Source organism: Lichenostomus cassidix, chromosome 1Aa (assembly GCF_008360975.1).
Source record: "Lichenostomus cassidix isolate B80296 chromosome 1Aa, HeHo_3.0, whole genome shotgun sequence".
Taxonomy (NCBI): domain Eukaryota; kingdom Metazoa; phylum Chordata; class Aves; order Passeriformes; family Meliphagidae; genus Lichenostomus; species Lichenostomus cassidix.
Window position 1 is genome coordinate 21,906,847 of NC_139480.1, and position 23,756 is coordinate 21,930,602.

A 23,756-nucleotide genomic window follows, 5' to 3' on the forward strand; every position below is an offset into this window, starting at 1 on the left:
GATGAGGAAGACTTCCTTAGCAAGTTTTTTAGAATTAGAATTTGTTTAATTGACATTTTTATGTAAAAGAATTTCAAATATTTCGTAGAGATACCCAGATTTTTTCTAATCTTCTGCCTAATTGTGAGGCAAAAAGTCTTCTTTTCTTTAAAATGGTGATCCAGCAAGAAAAGACCTGTGCTTGTTCTCAGCTAGTATCCTGTATCCAGTGGGGGCTATGAGCAGCTACTGGACAAGCATTAGCAGGACCCTTCTCCTGGAATCCTTGGCCTCTGACCATTTTCAGGCCAGGAGGCTCCCTGAGTAAACTTTTTAGTCTGTAACTGACCTCTATTCAAGTGCTTGTCTCTCCCCTAGAGCCCAAGCAAACCTTTTGCATCTGTAAAGAACGTTTCCTTTTCACTCAATTAACATTTTCCCAGCAACAGTCCAGCCACAGCTGCACCAATTTTCCCCATTACCTTTGCATGAGCAAAGAGCATTAAAAAGAGGAAAAAGAAGAAAAAAACCAAAACAAAACAACCCAAACATGAGAAGGATCCACCAGTAAGTAAGCTTCTCTGGAATTTTTCCATAATTTTTCTGTTAGAATAAAGCAGCGACTCAGAGTGAGAGCAAGCAACAGTTAGCTCTGTGGCTGTTTGAAAAAAATCCTTCTTCCAAAATAATTTATTTCCTTCTTTCTTTCCTGCTACCTAACAAAGAATTGTTTTATTTGTCATGACAATCATCACTAGTCCCACATTCTATAGCATTCTAGCTTGGATATAAAAATATAATTTTGCAAATAACACATGAATCAGGTTCCATTTTATTCACTGATCATACACTGAGTGAATGGAAGATGCACAGCTATGCAGAATTCAAAACCAGATTATTATACCTTCATAATGACTTAGGAAAAAAAAAAGGTCTGAAATTATTTTCTGTTTTACTCTTGCACCTCACCTTCAGTAACTCAGGCTTCAGCTCTTGTGCTCTGGCTCATCAGAGTGAAAACACAGAAGTACCCTGATAACACCGTTTCCTATATGGTTTTCTTTCTGCTAATGCATTGAGTTATTAGTGCAGTACTAATGAAATCCACTGATAGGCTGTGTTGTCCAAACAGTTTCCTGAGCTTCTCACATTGTATTCAGCTACATAGCTATGAGACTAGGGGCAAGTTAAATCAGTCATACCTACCATTTGCATGGCAAACAGCGGAGAACTTCTAGATTGCAAGTAGCCATGGAGTTAAGCCAAACCACAACAATTGTGATGATTTCCTCTTTGTCTTAATTCAAAGGAAGGCAAGAACACATGAAAAATCAAGGTTAAAGGATGCCCGAAGAGCAATGGGTATTCAAAAAGGATTCCTCTGTTGGGGAAGATGAAATAGGAAGGCCTTACAGATATGATAGCCTTGCAAAAGATGATGAGAATATGGGAAATATGAGCGAGATTAAAATGAAAACAAGATTCGAGTTGTAGAGTAACTAGAGAACAATGGTATGGCCAAGGCAGGTAATCCCCCTTCCTGATTGAACAATGCCCTCTGCCCAGGCAAGTCCAAGGGCCAGGGCTGACCTTACCTGCCTGATAGAAATCCCAAAAAGGCAGTTTTTCTAAGGTTTGAAACAAGACCCTATATGCTAATGTGATGATTCTTATAGGCTGTATGTAAATGCTGTAGGACTTGTAGTTTGTCTTAGATTGGTTAAAGAAGAGTTGAATATTCAACAGAGAAGACAATTTATTGTACTGTAAACGGAAAATCGCTCTCTTTTAGCTCTTCTCTTCCTGCTCTCTCTCTCTCTCTCTCTCTCTCTCTCTCTCCTCTCTGCTGGCCTGCTTGGAGTCGCGTCTTGCGACTCAGCAGGCCTCTCACCCCCACTCTATTTCGCAATAAACCCACGTGCTTTGAAGATCTCTCGCCTCTATTTTTACCCCCATAACTAAACCCCACGGAGTCAATTCTTACATTCCTCATTCTTCTTTTAATGTGCATCTTACACATAATATAATGTAGAAAACTATCTCCTCAGTAAAATGTGACTACCTTTTCACTTCTCACAATCGCAGAATAGTTTGATCATGATGTGTACTGCAAAACAGACATTTCAATTCTTTCTTAGTCATTTCTCTTATTCCATGGCCAAATGGGAACTTGCTTCCTCCAGGTTCTGAATCCATGCCATTAATAAAGTTACATGAATTCCATGCTGGTTGAATGCTGCATACTTAATTAAAGTGATTCCCTCTGAATCTGTGGGGAATGTGGGCAACTTTAAGGGATGATTCAGATTGCTGATATTTTCTGCCACTCATGCTGCAGTCTACCCTTGCTCTTCTGAGGCTGGTAACTTTAATAGAGCTTTGTGATAGCACTGGAACTCTGTCAGGAGTTTTGTTAGATTCCCTAGCACATATTGCTTTTATTTCTATCTGGGAATAGAACCAGTTTATCACAGTGCCTTTGCAAACTAGTGAATTTTTATAAGTTAGAAAACTAGAATATTTTGATGCACTTCCCTCTTTGTGATATTTCAATGTATTGGTTTTCACAAAGTGTCCCTAGAGGAAGACAAGCAACTACTGCAGGTATCAATTACCTGTTAGAGGCAGAGTTAAATAATAAATAATTGAATAATATAATAAAGAAGGACTATAGAATTGCTTGTGGACAGACATATTTTCTCACAAAATTCTACAGCCTTGCTATCAAATCAGATACTCATGGAGATTCATCAAAAAACATTTTAATGGATTGCTATTGCAGATCACCCAAAAGAAGCTAGAAATCCATTGCAAATTACAAAGCAGATACTGCAGGAGGGAATACATCAGATAATCATGGGAAATATATTGTAAAATCTGCAGATTAAGGAAAATTGCAGTTTTCCATTTGGCAGAGACAGCCAACCAAAACAATCAAGTTAGCAGAAAACTGAGGTACTAGTAAAGAGAAGAAAATTTGAAACAGTCAAAGATTCAAAGAAGAATTGGAGATTTTCAGCCTATTTAACTATATGGTAATTCTTGCCAATTTAGCAGCATGTCTTTCAGACACTGGTGCACACAAAAGTCCTGTTATGTTCAACAGGACTAATCAAACTAGACAAAGAAAATATCTGAAGAACTGGGGCCTTTCAAGAGTTTTCTGAGTAGATGGCAGCACTCAAGTTCATTATTGATTTCTTTAAATCCTATTCTGTCTTCCCATACACACTAAGTATTTGATTTCTTTTAAAAGTAGTCCTTTTAATGCCAAGTTTAACATAATCACTAGGTGCTGTCAAACTAACATTAGAAATCATGCACTAAGTCCACTTCTAGACATGAGAATAAAGGGCTCCAAGGAAGTAAGTTGAGCATTGACTTAAAAACATGTTTTAATTCTGTAATCTCTTGTCAGAGAATTAATGCTTAGGCTTGCAAGCTCTTCTGTAGCATTAAGGCTTATCCTTTCAAGTTGCTTTTTCTTAAATAAACATAGATCTTTTCCTTCATGTAAGACTTTCCAGGTTCAACAAATTTCTGAAGATACAGCAAAATACAGGCAGAAAAACGTTGAGGATGACTGCCTTGACTACCTGACCTTTGTATTTTAGTTTTATGAATAACGTAACATCATGTGGAGAAAAGCCTGGGTGTAGACATCTAGGAGGCTGCACTGGAACAAAACTTTGAGCAACTTTGACCAGCTCTGATTCTCCCGTTGTGAGTCAAAGATATTTTAATGTTAGGCATAGGACCAGCAGTATGCTCACTATTAGCAGTGTCATTTTGACTGGCTTCTCTGCTCCTGAGGACAGCTGCTGTTTAGGTGTGTTTAGCAAAAAGAGAAGCTAAGCTGATTTTAGTGATTATTCTGTGAGCTGACATTTGGCTGACAACAAATGAGACTGCATAATAATTTAACAACAACTGAAATTAAAAACACACTTGAAGGATACCTTGAGCATGCATTTCCACTACCTTTGTACTCAAAGTTACCTTTGTCATGAGATTTTCAACACCCTTTAAAACTTTGGAGACTTTCCATGTATGCAATCCTGGAACGTCAACTACTGTGAAAGCAATAATTATAAACTTTCTTTTATAAATATAATTTTTAATATCTTTTATTATATCTTTTCCAAGTTTGATCAATCAGGTTCAGGCATCCTTTTCTGAATTTTTTCAGAAACACTTCTCAGTATTAGTTCAATACGTTGTAGCTCTACCTGGAACATTAACTTCTTTTACTGAAAAAAAGTTCCTCCCTTGGTCTGTTCGTGTGGTCTAAGTGCCTTTTCCTGGAAGGACTGTTCCTCTTCATGTGAAAAATTTAACTATTATAGAGTCCTAAGCAGAAGGGACTATCATCTCTAAGAGTATTCAACCTAATTAAGAATCAAATTTTCTTAGTTTTTAATTTTTTAATTTTTTTTTTTTAATTTCCATCGTTTAGGAAAGAATCATGGGTGATTTCCAGAGAAGATATAACTTCATTTTTTGTATGGCAGCATTTCTGATTTTCATGTTTTATTATACTTCTGTGTCTTCTGATTTGCAGTCTCATAGCTATGCATGGTGGGATGCTTGCCGTATGGAACTTCTAAGATTCACCTAGGCAGGATGTTGGACCATCTTGCCTAGACCATGTTTTTGCCAAGAAAGGCTAAATCACATGATCCTTGAGGTCCCTTCCAAAGTGATGTTCTATAATTCAAAAGCTATTATAACACTACCTAGCAGTTTATCATCCTGTTAGTTCACCATCAGTGCTAGGTTTCTCCAGTGGTTCAGAATTTACATGTTGAACTCCATAACCTGAAACTTTTATGGAGACATGAGACTAATGAGCTTTTGTGTTCACTGGCTTGAACTTTCCCAAAGAAGACCAAAGGGACTTTAAAGTACAAAAGGCAGTATTTATTATACAAGTAAATCTAATTTTTTACACAGAGAAAATACAAAATGAATGGGTCAAGAAGAATAGAATAAAAAAAAATGGAGTTACATCCAATTTTGTTCTACCCTGGAGGTATGCCTGCAGGCAAGTCCTTGCTTCCAGGTTTAGTTTTAGCTGAGTCATAGACTTTCTGAGCTGGAACAACATTTCCCAGGAAGTTCTTCCCATGCCATTTGAGATGGGCTGGTTGTTCCCAACTCCTGAATCAATCTCTCTAAGTAATGTTGAGCTCTCTTTATGTTTCTCTTCTGTCACATGCTGCTCTATGTATGTATTCACAGATGTAAAAATTTAGGAATTATGTTTACTGGGAAAAAAACTGGTAAATTTAATATTGAAGTAGGGGTTTGTGCTCCCTATATGTTCTTTGGGGTTTTTTTTTTTCCTGTTTGTTCAGTTTTCTTTTGGATTGTTTGTTTTTACTGTGGTTCTAATCAGGTGGATTCTCTGACCCTGCGTACTCATTCCACAGCAACACAGTGGAAGAGGTGCTGTAAGAAAGGTATTTGGTACCATGGCTGACCTGCCCTGTCCTGTCCTGAAGTGCTCTTGCAGCATTAACCTAATTGAAAAGTTTCATGACTTTATTTTGGATTCAAAGCCCTCATATCTGAGGAGGAGATGATTATTTTTCCTAGCTTTGCTGTGCTGTCTAGCACCAGAAAAAAATGACAGTGATGTAAGTTCATTCACATATTTCTATTGTATTTAAAAAAATAGTAAAAGGAGTTTAACGACGTTCCCTCCAGTGCTTGCTAAAACTTGATCCTGTCTGCAATGTGAAATGTAAGACCAGAGTAAAACAAAATGATAACCTGGAGGTCTATGTTCATCACAACAGATGAATAAAATGCAAAAACATTGCCAGGAGCAAGAGTGCAATACTGGGTTTTTTTTCAGACTGATCCACTTTTAATAAGGCAGCATTATTCATAATGCTGTAAAGGTTATGGACTAAAGCTAATCTTGATCTGAGCATTCTTAAAACCCATTAAAGTATGAAAAAAGAAAAAGATTAGGCTTGTTTTTTCCAACACCTCCATGTTTTTAACTAAAAATAAATAAGCAGTCAGTAGCTGACAACTGACCAATGACATTGCTCTGCATTTTCTAATGCACTGTCTACTTGTTCCACTTACAAAGTTACAGGTCTGCTTCAAGGAAGGATTATGATTTTGCCACGATAACATTTAGGTATCTGGTTCTTTGGGCAATGTTCAGTCCTGACTGAATTTTACGAACAATGAATAGAGGACTAGTGGTATAGAAATCAAGATTTAGCCGGTGTAAAGTAGGTGGATAACATATGAAAACCCAGAATAAAATTCATGTTTTAATTTCTGCCTCTCTTCTGTATGTGCTAGAAACTGCAGTTGTATGAGCTCTGTTTGTCCTCTCAGCACAGTTCAGTGCCTCCTTCATGCCTTGCAAATACTCTAGTGGTCACAGCACTACAGCAAGCATGGCAAAAAACTTGTCTTTCAGGCCTGGCACAGGCTAAGACCCACGAAGCAAACATCCTGGACAAGTTTGCTAACCACTGAGTCATGGACAAGGCTGGTGTCTCCCATGCTGAGCATGTGATATGGTAAAAAGGAGTGCAAGAACTGTGGATGTAATGGGATTGTCTGGGAAGGGATTTGGTGACTGGGACACCCCTGTAACTCATCACTGGGCATGCATAGCACCAAAATCTGATCTTAAAACAGGAAAATTCAAAACACTGAACCATGTTATAGAAGGTAATTTGAGCAGTATTTGCACCTTACACTCCTTCTTTCTTCTTCATCTCTAAATTGTGTGGAACTTTGAGTGTAGGAGTATTCTTTTCCCAGACAGGAGTTGTAGAGACAGAGTAAAGGTGCCTTGATTTTTTTTCCACATAAACAAGATATAAATGGACTAAGTGGGGTCTCTTGACTGACACAAACTAACTAATTGCTTATGTTGCTATTGTAGCTCTTATTTCAGAGCCAATTGCCTAACGAAAGGAAGATAATCAAGTCTGAATGCTAAGTACCTGCATTACTGAGTTCTTAAGGCAAATATTTTTAACCATATATTGTAGCTTTTATATAGCATCCAGAAGTATATTATGTAAAAGATAAAAGATAAAAGATATAGCTCCTAGTGCAAAGTATTTATATAGCCTGATTATTCACAAGAGATCAAGCCAAAAATCAAAAGAATGGGAAGAACAAAGGGAAGCAAGACCAAAATACCATGTGTCAATGTGTTTTTTTTTCTTTTGCTTTAGGAGACTTACTAATTTGAGCATTGTGCATACCTGTGTGTGTTTTGTTAAAAAGAAAAAAATTGAGAGAAAAATAGAAAAAACTCACAATATAGGGCGGGAGGTCTGCACAGAGTACATACAGTAGGGAAAAGGGGTAGCAAAGCAACATGATAATAAAGTGAGAGCAATGAAAAAACAAGGCAAGGCTAAGAAACCAATGCCAGCATGTAAGTCTGACTGTAAAAAAGATGTGGTCATAGGGGTATGATGGGAAAAGGTCAGTGACAAGACAGTCTCTTATGCAAGTACTTCCAACACCAGAACCCAAAAAGACTAAAGGTGATTGTTAGTTGCTTAGCTCCAAACAATCTGTACTCCAATGATGTGACCCAAATAACATACATAGAAGGTCAAAGCTATACCACAGAAAACAATGTACAGTTACAGTCTGGAAAGGACTAAGTTACTGAATCAGAGAATTAATTAATTTTGAAAAGACTTCTGAGACCATCAAGTCCAACCTATAATTGAACCCACCTTGTCAACTAGACTGTTTCACTAAGTGCCACATCCAGTCTACTTAAACACCTCCAGGGACAGTGACCCCACCACCTCCCTGGGCTGACCATTCCAATATTTAATCACTCTTTCTGTGAAGAAATTCCTCTAAAACTTCCCATGGTGCAGCTTGAAATCATGTCCTGTCATCCTGGTTGGTGTACTGGGAGAAGAGGCCAATGCTTACCTGGCTACAACCTCCTTTCATGGAGTCATAGAGGTTGATAAGGTCACCCCCTGAGTCTCCTCTTGTCCAGGCTAAACACCCCTAGCTCCCTTAGCCAAAGCTGTGAAATCCCTTGTCTTCCTGAAGGTGTTTTGCTCCCAAATTAGTAAATGAAACAGAAGTTGAGAGTTTGAATTGTTAGACTGATTGGAACCTGTGGGGTATGAAGCTTCTTTTCAACACTGGCTAATCAGAGCAGAATAGGGTCAGACTGAAATTTCAGAATTTTATCCTAACACTGACATTCACTGACTGAAGAATTGGAGGCAACAGGTACCAGTGCTAGGGCACAGCTTCTCAGTGATAGATCTTGCATTTGCTCCTAGCCATTGCTGTGCTGGGTTGGTGCATGTTACCTAAAATTTCAACGAAGAATTTGCATTTTCTGAGAGTTACTTCTAAATTACGGATGTCAGTTTATTTCAGCTAAATATTTATTATCTGGCATACCATTACTAACATCACCCCTTTTGGTGCAAATATTCAGCGTATCCTAGACCTTAGAAATATGCTCTTAGCCACTCCACACTAATTATTACATAATTAATACACACTAATAATTACACAGCTTCCATATACCTATTTTGATGATACAGTCCCCAGCTGCATGTTAAATGGTTATCTCTTCGATGCTGCACTTCTATTACACAAACAGCTTTTGCAATCGAGTCAGACAGTTAGTATGAAAATACCTGTCCTGTCAGAACAGTTCATCACACAAAGCTCAAATAACCAATTAATCACTGCATCTGCTTCAAACTCTCCTTAGAGGCTTGCACTGACTGAGTCAATTGCCCTTTAAGAGTTTTTTTATCCCTAGGCACTTATGACTTCATTTGATCTGAACCTAATTAGGTGCAGAAGAATGCAAAAAGCAAGTCATTAAGACAATGGAACACAATCCTCAACAATGAATTTTATAGCAACACCCCTAGCAGAAATATCCTAGGAATTTCAGAGAGCAGGCAAATCCCACATGATAGTATTTTTAAAGCAAAGGACACTGCTCTAGTGAATAAGTGAGACTTTCCAATCTCTCGCTACCTGGCTGTAGAAAGCAGTTTCAAATTTGAAATACTGAAAAAATGGACTTTAGATTGCATTTTGAAATAAAAAGGGAATGGGTATATATTATATATTGTGCTTTGAAAAACTGTTGCAATTCCTGCCCAGTATTTCAAGGAAAATAAGAAGGGGCAGGTAAGCCACAGGCTGGTGTTTGCCACAGGCCTTCCTTGTAGAAGCAAAGAGCTTCCATTTGAGTCAGCATTGGCTCTGCCCCTGGATACATAGACTGCTTACTCAGAAGAGCTTGTGGTGAGCCTGACTTCCATGGATGCTGACATTTCTTCTTTCTTCTGCTTATGTCTTTTATTTTCAAAATAATTATATGGATATCAAAATAGGGTTTACTCAATACCATATAATCCCCTTACACTAGAAGTAAGCAGTACATACACCTAGACTGATAGATACCTTGGCTAGACTCACTTCTAGCTGTAAATGTGCTGGAATGATGCCTGCCAAGTGAAAAATACTTCACAGTTTCAGACTGACTACCAAGATTTTGATTCATTCTAGGTTTTCTAAAAAACCTTTATGCACTACCTTTCCAAACTCATGTGTGGTCATTAAATTCTAATGACTGTTCTCCTCCTATTAGTTGTTGAGAGGGGAGATGTAAGGTGTCTGATTTGACAGGACTTCAGCAGAACGGATGTGATGAAAATCCCATTCAACCTTTAAAAATGTCACAGACTCAAGAATGACTAAGCACTCCAATCTCAGTCACACTGAGAACCAACAATTTTATTTTCCAGTTCATTAAATTATGGCTCTTAACATATGGGACAAAACACATATTAAAAGTCAATCAAACCCAGAATGACACAACATAAAATCCAAAAAGCCAGACATCAGATTTTAACACCTTTTTGTCCAAAATGCTACTCTTTATCATCAACCTTCTTCCTCAGAAGCCAAATGAACTGGAAGGTGTTTCAGTATGGTCTGGAAATTAAGAGCTTCAGGCCACTTACCACGAGTTAATTGCAAGTATTAGTCAAATGCCCTTTTTTGAGATCACTATGCCACCAAGATTCAGGCATTTCAGCTGAGGTAGGGTTCAATTAGGGCTCTCAGGTGAACTCAGTAGTTGTGATGGAGTCCAAAATGGCATGTGGTGGGAGGTATTGCCCCCCAATATGTAAGTGGGAAGGGGTGTGATGTGGTTTAAAGAAGTTCTAGACTTTTGATCCATTTTTATGTGAGACTTTGTATCACTGTTTGAGTTCATATAACAGTCCTTCCTTCAGAACTAACATTCTACCACTGATGCCAAAATGAGTTTCATTATTACCCTCAGGGCAGGTAGCAAAATATTCTAAACTCACCAAAGACAAAGACATGTGTCACTTCATGAGCTACAGCTGGCCATAGGTTACAGCTGACCAGGGAGCCAGGGTGTTCTGTGTGATGCACTGAGCTGCACAGCTTTGGAGAGGTGCTGAGGAGGCAGCAGGCAGCTGCATTCTGCATTTTGAGCCAGCTAAAAGTTGTGGCTGTGTCTTTAAATTCAGATCACAGCACAATGCCGCCATTGCACCAGGACAACACAGATGGGCACATACACAGCTTTGCTCCCCTCTGTACTTTAAGCATAAGAGACATTTGGTGGCTACTTTCATTCTGACTCTGCTGGGCTAGGGCTCGAGGTGGATGTACCCATTCCCCCTACCAGGGCAAAACCAGCGTGTGAGGCAGATCTAGTCTGGGCATGAGTTGTCTTGTCTGGAAAGTCAGGTGTCTCATTCCTGATGTGAGTCAGCGTGTGAGCGGGTGTGTGGGCTCTGTGCTCACATGAGAGCTCAGGCTATGAACTGAGGACTGTAGTTAGCTCAACCAGGGTTGAGTCTTTTACATTCATTATTGCTCCTGATCCCTGCAGGAATGTTACAGTTTTCTTAACCTGAGTGATGTCTGTGAGATTTAAATAGAATTCTAGAAGTCTCAAATTCATAGGACACATTGAAAAAAGGTAATATTAGGCTTACAGTTATTTCAGGCTGCTGAAGCTGTTTTTTTAAAGAATGTCTTAAAAGCTCAGTTTGCAGAGTACAGCAATATTTCGTATATATTAAAAAAAAGGGAAAAAAACCCTCACATGTAGTCAGCCTTAGGCATGCAAAATCTCTGTAATTATTAGACAGAAAAGTAGGAATTAGTTATATTTTTAGAAAACTAATAATATTCTACATTTTTCCAATATATAAAGCCAACCCCTTGCTATGGTGAAACACAATATATTTCTAGACATGAGAGTGACCTAGTTCTGCTTTCCTGATGCTGTGCACATCAGGATTGACTTCTGTTGCAGAAACCTCATCATTCAGTGCAGAAAGATTTTATGCTGAGTACACTGATGAAAGTCCTTGCCTCAGTTTTCCTTTCACCTACACTCAGTTATACAGACTAAACTTTTTCCTCGTGAGGGAATAGGAGGCCAGTTGTACAGGAGCAAACAGGAAACAAAGTGATCTCACTGTTTAGCTCCTCCTATGAAGTGAGTAAACACCACACTGCCCAGAGGAGAGAGGTGGACACTGTTCACTTGGATTTACCCTGCCAAGGGAAACACAACAGCCATGGAGTGAAGATCAACCCTAATGGTGCTCTCAGGCATTTGAGAAGGCGAAGTCATTGGAGACTAAAATTTGTGACATGTTGTTTGGGGTTGATTTCTATGGCACGGTTCAAGTCCTCACTGCAAACTTTGGCCCTTATTTTGTAAAGATGCCCCACAGCAAACCTCATTGGGTCAAGACCGACATTTTTGTTTGAAAAAGTGCTGGACATTTGATTTTTCTCTATTTGCCTCCTCTCTCCTCTCCTCTCCTCTCCTCTCCTCTCCTCTCCTCTCCTCTCCTCTCCTCTCCTCTCTCCTCTCTCCTCTCTCCTCTCTCCTCTCTCCTCTCTCCTCTCTCCTCTCTCCTCTCTCCTCTCCTCTCCTCTCCTCTCCTCTCCTCCTCTCCTCTCCTCTCCTCTCCTCTCCTCTCCTCTCCTCTCCTCTCCTCTCCTCTCCTTCCTTCCTTCCTTCCTTCCATTTTTTTTTCTCTCCCCAGAAGAGACTTGTGTGTAGTTAGTGTTTTTCAGCCGATCTGACAGCTCCCTAGGGTCTGTCCTGGGCAGAGCCGGCAGTCCCGGGGCTCAGCGGAGCCTGCGGGAGGTGCCCAGTCCGGGCCAATGTAGACATGCCAGCAGAGCCCTCTCGTGGAGACGCCACGAGGAGCAGCAGCAGGAGGGGGATTTCCTAACCACGCAGCTCACACTGTTTTCTTAAAAGAGCTAAACAAAATTCAGAAAATGCCCACTCTTCATTTCACAGGTCTACGAGTGGCATTTGGTGGTGTAACCAAACTGCTTTGGGAGGATGTTGGCTTATCCAGCACTTTGTAGCCTGGCTAGAACTTGTATGCTTTTGCCTTAGGAGCCTCAATTTAAGCTGAGAGAGTTCAGTTGTACTAAATACTGCCATCACAGGAGTGTGAACAAATCATGTCCTCTGTTTCACATACTTATGCCAGCAAAACTGCTTATGTAGGTGGAAACAGTCTGATGGAGGAGTGCTTTCATTGGCAAAAATAACATCACCAAGCTATGGTGGTGTGTCAGTGTGCCTGTCTCAACAAGGGAAAACATCTTCCTCGAGGCAGTGCTTGTGCTTCCCTCAGGGGGATCAGCCAGAAAGAGCTCTGATGCATGGACACTGAGTCTGAACAACAAAGAAGTCAAACTAAGGTCCTCAATTACTCATACTGTGTCTGTGAAGTCTTAGGGTAAATCTGTACCACCAGCATGAAGTCATCAAGGTCTTTGCTGGTCTGCTTGTCCAGCAGCCTCAATACTTTGCATGCTCTGGACTGGTAGAGTAAAACTACATCTCACATGAAGAAATAGCCATGGTGATGGAAGGACAGGGTATGAATGTATAACTGGTTTTGCAATAGTGTTTCTGCTATACAGCAAGAAGTCCTAGAGTGTAGTCTTAATCTTAGACTACAGTCTTCTGTAGTATTACTACTCGCTGCCTCTCAAGGAAGAATAGCACTAATTAAATTATTGACATTTGCATTTATCACTGATTACATTTTAATACCACTTACTTTGTTCTTCATGTCTCTTGGTTTAATTATCAGTTCAAGGATCTGATGAAAAGTCAAAAGCTACTTTCATCAGGACACCCTTGGTCCTTGCTTTGATTATTTTCCCCAGTATTCCTGTGGAAATTGCCAAAGCTTGCTCTCAGAAACTTGCTCGATCATTTCTGTTATATTAAAGGTTTGGTTCTTAGGAATTTTGGAAACACTGAAGAAACGCAGGTAAATAATCTTCCACATTAGAAGGAAAATGTGCCATAGGACAGCAAACTTCATGTCTTCTGTCCCTTTATTTGCTGCCATTCTTTCACTACGACAGTCTTCGTGGTGAATGACTCCTATGCTAGCCTATAAGACTGCCTGACACCTTGTACTTTCATATTCTCTTTCTTGATATTACTTCTTGACCTCCCCTTCTGCAGCTTGTGGAAGGGCAATTCACTTTTGTGGCACTAGTGGAAAAGCAGACCAAAGAGCCCATATGGCAGTTAAGCCTCCTCAGTCACCAGGGAATGTGATCCCATTAAAACTATACTTAGCTGGCACTAGTCCAGCCTTGTGAGCTGTGACAAGGATGTTTCTGTGACGGTCAAGGTGGCAGAATCAGATGTGGGTCTTACAGAAGTTTCATAGCCTGTACTGCACAACATGTTGGGTTTCCAAGATCAGAAACCTATGGGGAAAAGAAAGAAAGAAAGAAAGAGGCAGAAACTGAGGCAGCTGATCTATTAACTGTTTATATCCCCTCAAGAGGCTGTACAGGGAAAGAAAAGGAAAGTTAAGCAAGAAAACACAGAAAATGTGAGCAACTTCCAGATGGCCTCAGTGATTTTTGTATCATGATACAGTCTTGTATGAGGGTGCTGAAGTGGATCTTCCACTCTTATGTTATACATTTTTCTTGACTCATACATAATCAGAGTTTCAGATCATCATTGATTATATAGGACCGGGAATCCTAAGAGAGATAAGACAGAGGATCTGAAGACTGCAGGCAAAACCAGTCATAATCCTGTGCATGCCTACTTGTAACACATCTTAGAAGCAGAGAACAAATTCATGTTTAACTTTATTGTTCCCCAGAGGTTCTGCTTCATGCTGTGCATGTTAAATTACCCATGTTTGTGTTGTTTATCACTTGTCTAACATTCTTGATGCTGAAAGCACCTAACATGAATGCTGATGTCTGTCACTTTTTTAGTCCAGAAAGTTCTGTGGATATGAGGACAATGTGTGCCAAAGGGGTTTTGTCAGCCATTTCTCTCTTATTAATGTACTGCCTCTTTGGCTATGTTTTCTTGGTTTTGGGGGGGTTTGGGTGGTTTTTTTGGTTTTTTGTTTTGGGGTTTTTTGGTTTTTTTTGAGTCCAGGGAAAAATATAGTACAACACTGGTGTACCTAGTAAATTTAGCTGAGAGTAAACTGGGGAGTAACCCTAGAGGACACCCCCTTGAGTGACCTGCCTTTGTGAGGCTGAAGTATTTTCTGAAGACCTGCTTAAATTACAAACTAAAAAAAAAAAAACATAGAAGGGGAAAAGGGTGCTAAAAAGGTGATTTGTTTGTGAGATGTTCAGGGTTGCCGACTGTATAGGTATCCTGTCTCTTTGTTATTGCATTACTCCGAATGTGCCCCTCTTCCTCTGATCTTCTCCCTGATCCTACTGGATCACTGCATGGTGTTTCATCTCCAGCTGGGCTTAAAACCAGGACATTGTCTAACAGAATTCCCCAAGCAAAACAGGGGGACGTGGAAGCAATCTTCAGTTCCCCTTGGCACAGGGTTTTCATCTAGAGTCCAAGGTTTTCTGGGGTCATTTGAGTATGAATGCCCTCATTTGGGTCCTTAGACAGTACAGATTGAAATAGCCTTTTCCAGAGGTAGGGAAGTATATTCACATTTCTGAAGATTCCTAATCCTACAAACACTAACCCTGTACTGTTCCCACCTCACTCTTGTAAGAAGGCTGCATTTTGGAGCAGACTTATTCAGATGCCCCTGAGAGGTATGGCAGCAGGTCCTGCCTGAAGGGAGTTCTTAGGGAAATTCTGGCCTCTTCACAGAAGCACAGCATTTCTCTGCTGTCAGAGAAACAAATAAGTGCATGAGGATCTAACACAGATTTTTACCTGAAATTGCCAGTAACATACTTGTCTCTGGAACAGAGGAGAGGTGCTTAATAGACTGAATAAAACACAGCTGCTGAAAGGACCTGTGAAAGGTCCATGCCCTTCTGGATCACTGGCTATGTGAGTTACCACGGAGCACCTCAAATAGCTCTTGAGTTTTATTGGAGTGGGCATCCAATGGCAAACTAATGGAGTTTGTCGTCTTCCTACTCCCAGGGCAGAAAACATAGAGGAGTCCCTCATGTGAATAGGTTTTATTTGTTTCTTTTATTTACTTACAGAGTTACAGAGAACTCTGACAAAAATCAGGATTATTTTAGCTGTTGCATCTGCACTCAGGGCTGAGACCAAAGACCTTTTTCAATGTGATTTGTAGGGTGAAGTAACAAAGAGTGAAAGAAAATATAAGCAGACAAACAGAAAAAGGAATGAAAGGTTCCATAGGTATAGATACCTGTAATTGTAACACAGTCATTTTAGCCACATGGACACCCCAGCATTAGCGCTGCCTGCATAGGGAGCTAGAGATGAAGAGAAATAAAGAGCTGAAAGTAACATATGGGAATGTCACAGGCAGTGAGTATGGATCACTGAGGTAATGCTTTTGCAGCAGTCATGGACCATGAGAAGGAGGAGAAATTAAAGGAAGCATCTCAGTTACCTTTTGATTGGCAGATGAGCACAATGTTAACCTGAAAATTGCTTTACAAGTGCTGTTAAGGCTCTTCCAGGCTCCTGCAGCCTGATCCTGTACATACCATATAATGCAGGAGTGCTATATCACTCCCAAGTGCTAGTTAGTATCAGATATTTCCTGAAAGCTCAGTGTTTTAGTCACTCAGTTTTACTGCTAACTTAAAACATTAAATACCACGGGTTCACATGCTAGTCAATAATGGATGATGTCTACAGGAGTGTCCACTAATAAAGTTAACACTCTTATTAATAACAGTATTAATGAAATATTTAAATTCTTGAAAATTTTAATATTTAAAAAAAAAAGAGGAACAATTGTCTTGCTTAATGCAAAAAGTCTTAAAATCAATTAATTTTTAGAACTGCAGGTAAAATTTCTTTACAGAAGTCCAAGGAGGTCATGGAGACATAGGGAAGGTTGCTATTATCCTACACTCTATTACTTAGGAGCAAAGTACCATCTAGTCCTTCATATTAAGTCAATCTAATTATTTGCTCCTAAAGGCCGATTAAAGTTTTAAAGCCCAAAGTGCACCTCTTGCCTTAAGCATGACAGTAAGCTTAGGTGAAATCATAAATGACTCATTTAATTATAATGGTGGTTGCTGTGGTTTTTATAATACACTATGTTTAAAGGTCTAATTGTCTAAGAACTATAGTTTAATGAACAGTCCAATTTCACTACATGCAACACTCTTAATGATGGCTGTAATTCACACTACTGGTTTTGCTTTCTTCAATTGCCAAATCTGAACTATTTAAGCATATGTCCAGTTGTGATGGTAACCTAAAGCAATTAGTTGTAATTTCAAGTCCAGTCATTTCCAAAAAGAAGAGAAAATTATTATGTGACATTTTAATCTGAAAATTTCCTGCATCCCAATTCTTTGGGACAAGTAATTAAAATTGGCAGCTCACGTGAAGTTCTAGTGAAAATCTTCCTGCAGGTACACATAACCTTGAGAGCTGGCAAGCAGTGTTGACTTTCACAACATATTCATAATTACCAGGCGCTGGTTTCTCATATTAACCAAAGTTCACAGCCAGGTGGATTGCCTACACAATGTAATAACAGTATATATGTAGGGGTTGAAGTGCTAAGTGAGGAGACAGGTAAGCGATATCAAAAAGCCTCCACCTCATCCTCTAACACTGAGCATTGCTGGGGTGCTGTAACACCCTTTCTTTCTCTGTTATATCTACTCTTACCAGGAATACCTGAGGGAGTAAAAGGGTCTCTGCTAAAAGATTCAGGTAGTACAACCTATCTGTAACTGATTAAGGGGGTTCTTCAGCAGTGGGACAAATTCTATTTCTCTTCAATCCCATGAGCCAGATAATGTGATTGTCGCGGTTTGACCCTGACTAAATGCCGGCACTCCGGCTCTCTCCTGCTGCAGACATGCAGGAGAGGGGAAAGAAAAAAAAACTGTAACACACACCAATCTCATGAGTTAAGTGAGATAGGACACTTGGAGGAGAAAGCATGGAAGAAAGGGCAGACAGGCTCCAAACTTAAAGTTTCAAAGTGATTTAATTACTTAACTGAGTTGAAGGATAAATGAGAGGCAAAAAAACCCTTTTCATACACTATTTTGTTCACTCACCCCCTCCCTCTTACGAACCCATTTTTTATTCACCCCCTTTCCTCTTCTTAACCAACAGCTTGGGTGGGGGGACAGGGTGTGGGGTATTTTCTTAGTCCATATAGCAGGTCCATAAATCTTTTCATCACTCTCCCTCTCCAGACAGTTTCTCTGCTCTCATCCCCTCTCTCTTAAGAAGCAGTCTCTCTGCTCACCCCCCTTCCCTCTTTCCAAACCAGCAGCATGGGCAGGGGGCAGGGTAAGGGGTTTTTTCTCTGGTTAGTCCATCAGGGAGAGGGTTTCTCTACTTAGCCAGGGGTCCCTCCCACGAGAGACAGTCCTCTGGGAACTTCTTTGGCGTGGGTCCAATCTCATGAGCAACATCCCACCTGAATTCTGCTGCAACATGAGTTCTTTTGTCCATAAGGCGCTGTGCAGACTCTCCTGAGCTGAGGCCAGGCTGCTTCCATCCCAGGAGCAAGGCGTTTCTCTTCCTTGCAAGGCCTTTGCAGTTTTAACACTTTAGATGAGACTCCAACTGGATCACAGCTCTCTCCAGGCATCCAACTGCTCCTCTGGCATGGGCTGTGGGTGGATTTCTGCATCCTTGTGGACTCCATGGGCTGCAGGGGGAACCTCCTGCTCCCCCCATAGCTTCCACCACAGCTAGCAGAGGGTTTTCAGCTCTGGCGCCTGGAGCACCTCCTCCCCCCCTTCTTCACTGACTTTGGTGTCTCCATGCTGTTTTCCCTCTACATATTTTTACCTCTACCTCCTCCTCCTCCTCTAGCTACAAAGAAGTGCGTGCCTGCCTTGTTTTGATTTTTTCTTAAATATGTTTTCACAGAGGCATAACTAGCACCTCCAATTGGCCCAAACTTGGCCGGCAGCATGTCCATCACCTTCAGAGCCATCAGAGATTGGCTCTGCTGGACTTGATGTAAAAACTTCTAGAACTTTCACTCAGGACACACAGGAGCCATCTTTGTGCCACTCCCCACCCCTCAGACACTTCCCCAAGCCCACCACAACAGCTTCTGAGGGGTTTAAATTTCTCTTAGATGTTAAAGATACCTTGCAGATGTTTTGGGCCAATCAAAACCACCACAATGATTTATTTGTATTAATCTGGATTTTTAATAGTAAGAATGCTGTGACCCTTAATAAGTAGAACAGTAATATTATTCTGTACCTTCTAATGTCTATGAAGTCTAAATTGTTCTGCACTATTTAGCACATTACTCACAAGACAGTTAATTAAGTTGTTAATTAACATAATTAATTAGGTTAATATTTCCTGTGTGGGTACACTTTTTCTGTAAGACAGTATAGGTGGGAGCCCAGGACTCCCAGACACTAAAAGTGTACAAGTGAGCAGGAGATTCCATAGTCACCACTGAAATTATCCCTTCTGCACACTGCTAATGTGTTCTTCAAAAACCTTTCTCTCTGCCCAAAACTCATTGTCTCTGTTTGGCATGCTGAAAGAAAATAAGTACAGAGGATCCCTTATGAGATTATAAATGTTAGGAGCATACTATGCATCCTCCTAATTAGTTAAATTTCCCCAGTGTGCACTCAATAATCCATTTAACCTGGATGCTATTAGAAGCCTTTTCTACCCGCTCTGCTTCTGCTGTAGCCTTTTTCAGACAAATGACTTCACTATCACATGACACTTCTGCCACTACCCTGATCCTACTTTCAATATTTCAGCTCTTCACACAAGGGTGTCAGGAGAACCTGCACATACAGCAAAAGGAGGCTCAAAAATGTGAATTCAGTTGTGCCCAGGGCACCTCCTGCCACCTCTTCACTGACCTTGGTGTCTGCAGAGCTCTTTCTCTTCATAGTCTCACTCCTCACTCCACTGCTGCTGTTACACGGCAGATTTTCATTTCTTGTATCTGTTTTCCCACCATCACTGATGGACTTGGCCTTGGCCAGAGGCAGATCCACCCTGGAGCTGGCTGGCATTGGCTCTGCTGGATGTGGGGGAAGCTTCTGGCAACTTCTCACAGAGGCCACCCCTGTACCCTCCCTGCTACCTAAAGCTACCTCACACAAACCCAGTACAGTGGTTCTTCCGAACAAAATCAGATTGTGAGAGAGGCTCTAACCTTTGTCTCTCTGAACACTAAACCCAAAATCTAACACAAGCCCTAGTCTTGGCTTGAACTTTATTCCCAAACAGGTATAGATGGCCTAGACATTATTTTGATCACTGTGGTTTGCCAGCTTTCTAAAATTTGTCTCTCTCCTAACCCTAACCAAGGGAGTGGGCTGAGCCTTAGCCCAAGACTCACAGGTGAGCTAAAAACACACTCACAGGTGTGGTTTTTGTTCAGTTTAAGGTTATCTATTTATCTGTCTACACAGTTCTGATTTCTCTCTATACTATTCGTATCTTCCAAGTTTATGTTGTCAGCAAATTATATTTAAAAAGTGTTGTTTTGCTGCCCAGATTATTGATGAAAACATTAAGAACTCTCTGCCAAGGATTATCTTTAGAAGCCTTTATTACTAACCTCTCTGAAACTCAAGAATTCCGTCTTTAGCATGACTCACAGTGTTCCAAACAATTAGATCAGTTTCTACTCACCTTAATTAAATAACAATCTTAACATCCTTAACCCCTTTGTTTCCTTCTTGATTATGATTGTTTCCACATTCATCTCCTCATCTCCAATGACTAGATTAACTTTGTCCCTAGGAAGAGAGGAAAACAAGTTAGAACATGGTAAATTGTGATTCATTATAACATAGCAGTACAATGTTATTTTTTTTAAACATGAGGTTTGTCCAAAACTGGTTGGCCAGATTTGCTGTGATCTCATCATCCTTGGAGATGCTCGAGAGTCAACAAGACATGGCCCTGATTAATTGTTCTGATTAGATTTGCTTTGAGCTGGTGTAGCAGGGCATGAATGGTGGATGATGGACTAGATGTCCATCATGAAATACTCTGGAAGTGTATTTCAAATGTAAATATTTAATTATTCTGTTTTTAACATCATGATCCTAACTGAAATCAGGGGATAATGCATCTTGATGACTTTTTACTTCTATTCTGTTTCTCCCATCACAGTTGTAGTTTTTTCTTGTTCTCCTTCATTTATAAGACAAGTGTTTGTACTGTATTTGAAGCATATTTTTGCTTTCTTATTTTTAAATACTGTGGAAACACAAGTACAGTTGCATTGGCATAGTTTCTTCATAAAACACTACTGTCTTACTAAATAAGCAACAGCAAAATACTAATTCATGAGGTCAGAACTTGAACCATCAAACTGAGAAAGACAACAAGTAGCTGTTGAAATAATTCACAGAAAGGTAAGGTTTAAAATCAAAGACTATAGAAATGAATAATCCTTCCATACCATAGAAATCAAACTTCTTTGGAAAGTCAGGTTTATATCCATATGTGAGTCTCGCTTTTTGGACAAAGGTATGTAGAAATTCTTAAAAGATACTAAAATACTTCCACAAAGGAAAGGGTCAAGGACTCTAAGGAAACCAGTCTTACAAGATATTGAATTTATTGAAACCTGAAGCTTTTTCCCAGAAGCTTTGACTGTATGTGATTCTGCAGACTGCAGGTGAAGCAGAAATGAAGTTAGTGAAAACACGACTAAGCAAATGTCCTTGTAATTTTTCTTGTTATCAGAAGTAGAGAATCAACTTAGGAGCTTTTGATGTAGTCTGATAACTAAAAATGGCAATTATTTCTGTTAACAACCTGGTAAAAAATCCCAGCAGGCTGCTGAACTCTCAGAATTGGTGCTGAATACCTGAACTTGGCCCTGTCTTGTCAATCACTTACTTTAATTTGTTATTCATGAAAGTCTTCCTCTGACTGTTCCCCTTTGTAGCAAAATTATGCCTTGGGAGATTTTACCTGAATCTCAATGTAGTTCAAGACCTCCAAATACTGTACCATTGCCAAATGGACTTGCTTACACAGATATGGCTACTCTGCTGCTATTTAGAAAACTGACAGTTTGACATCATTGCAACCAGCAGGGATCATCCAAGAAAATGAGTCATTACTGAGGGTAAAATATAGACATTCCACTGATTTTAAATTACCTGTTGGCTTTTAAATAAGTGGGCCAAAACATTTTTCTTGCACAAAATATCCTTCCAACTAATCATGCTTATTTAAAACATGGGCATATGTTTACAGAGAAATGGGATTTTTCTTGTCATATCTTACTTAGTCTGAACTTTAACTATGAACATTTTCACAGCTCCAGGGAGAATTATCTTCAAGCTCCATGACAAATTGCAAATACTTACTAGCAGTTTCATCCTGCTATAGCCTCCAAATCATATGAATTCCCTTTGAACTTTATTCTTCAGCTTGACCTATGTCCCAGAATGTTATTTCACAACCATCTTCCAGTCAAAAATCTTACCATCCTTTCAAATTCTTCTAAAAAATCTGTGATGTCACAAAAATATATTAGATGACCTCACAAAGGACCTCAAACTGTTGTGGTCAGATAGAGACACAAGTCTAAGGCCCTGGTGGAACTATAAAAATGCTGTCTTTCTTATCATCTAAGTCTTTTGCTTCTGAATATACTTTGCCCCATTAATCAGAGTTATTAGTTCATGATAAGGCACTTCCAAGATTAATTGTGATAGAGGGACAAAAGTCAAGAGCTGGATTTCTTTTGCTGATATTCTGTTTGTTTACAAGGGATGTACCTGAAGGTGTTTTCTTGCATATATTAAACAGGCAATTTCTTTGCTTTCAGATACCACATCTGAACCTTCTGTCAGTTCTGGGACAGAGAAGATCTAATTTTTTTGCTGCTTCTTGAAATCTTTTTATTTTCTGAAGGAGCGTACCATTGCCCTCAACCTCAAATGCATACGGATATCCTGCAGTGTCATGTCCTAGCTTCTGATCATGATCCTGTTGCTTTGAGTGGTGTTTTGAGTTACTCTCTGTGGACAGACTTGATTGCTATTTCCATTGACCTAACATATCCACCATCTGTGAATGAGCCTGTTATTCTGTATTTAGCCAAAGACCCACTGCATGGAAGCTGTTAGTACCTTTCAACCTTATTTTAGCCATCACATTACTCAAACACAACAGCTTTTACAATTAACTCTTTCAAAACATCTCTTTACCTGACCTGAGGCCTGAGTCTCATGGCAAATTTTTCCACCCTCACTAGGTTATTGAAACCTCTGTAAACACCAGGGTAGATTGAATGAGTCACTCCAGTTTAATCCCTCCTGTGAAATTGTACACTTCTATGGTAATTGTTATGAATAATTTATTTCAGCTTTCATTGTGCCAACTTCCAGTCACTGATAATTCAACAGATACAGAATTTTGCTGCAAATTAAAATGGAACTGCATTGTAAAAAAGTCTTTCTGTATGTATGTTAAATTAATCTAGATTCTAGTTCAGAAAAAACTAAAAAGATAAAAATGATTTTGCCCATAATGCCCAAACCTCTTATGCTTGTAGACTGACTCAAATTCAGCAGTTAGCCCAAGTATGTTTTGCCAGCTATTGCCTGCCTTCCCTTGCATTAGGGTATGTTTTCTTAGCTGCTCCAGACAGTGTAATACTGCCAATTTGCCAGTGTTTATTTAAACAACATGTTGAAGAAGGTTCATCTAACTTGACATCATTGTGGAAAGCTTTATCCTGCCCAAAACCTGATGTGTGATGACCAGTTATTACTCAACACCTCCCAGAATTTATTCATAACATAATAAGGCATTTATATTTCAAATGTGCCTTTCAGGGCAATGGGTAATTTTCTCATGCTTTATCTAATTTATTCTGCAAAAACCACATCTTTATTTGTTATTTATAGATTAGAGACATTTTCTTTCCCCTCACTTAACTATTTTTTTTACATTCTATCATAGAAGTTCTAGAATTCATGAGGCTGTTTAGAAATAAGTACATGGCTATGTGTAAACAGTGGCGGTCGTAAATTCAGTGTTGGCTCCCTCCTTCCATCAGCTGCTAATAACATTTTTTTTTAATGGAAATAGCATCTTTTTCCTCTCAAAATAAAATGCATTTTCCTCATAATGTCCTCAGTATCATAAATCAGAGCATGTTACAATGGCACAGAGAGATTGTAGTAGGCACCAAGCTGCTGTGCTGAGTACAAACAAGTGCAACAAGACACTACAGTAATGGGGTGTAGAAGCTGCCACAAGTCAGCGCTGGTGGAAGTGCTCAAAATGT

General features: G+C 39.7%; 1 long non-coding RNA gene across 1 annotated transcript; it reads right to left on the reverse strand.

Annotated features, from left to right (window-relative positions):
- Positions 1-18,910: 18,910 nt before the first annotated feature.
- On the reverse strand, positions 18,911-21,931 carry LOC146443301 (uncharacterized). Its single transcript, XR_014856012.1, has 3 exons — positions 21,826-21,931; positions 20,129-20,235; positions 18,911-19,007 (listed from the first exon to the last, which is right to left on the reverse strand). It is a non-coding gene; the product is annotated as an uncharacterized LOC146443301 (long non-coding RNA).
- Positions 21,932-23,756: the final 1,825 nt, after the last annotated feature.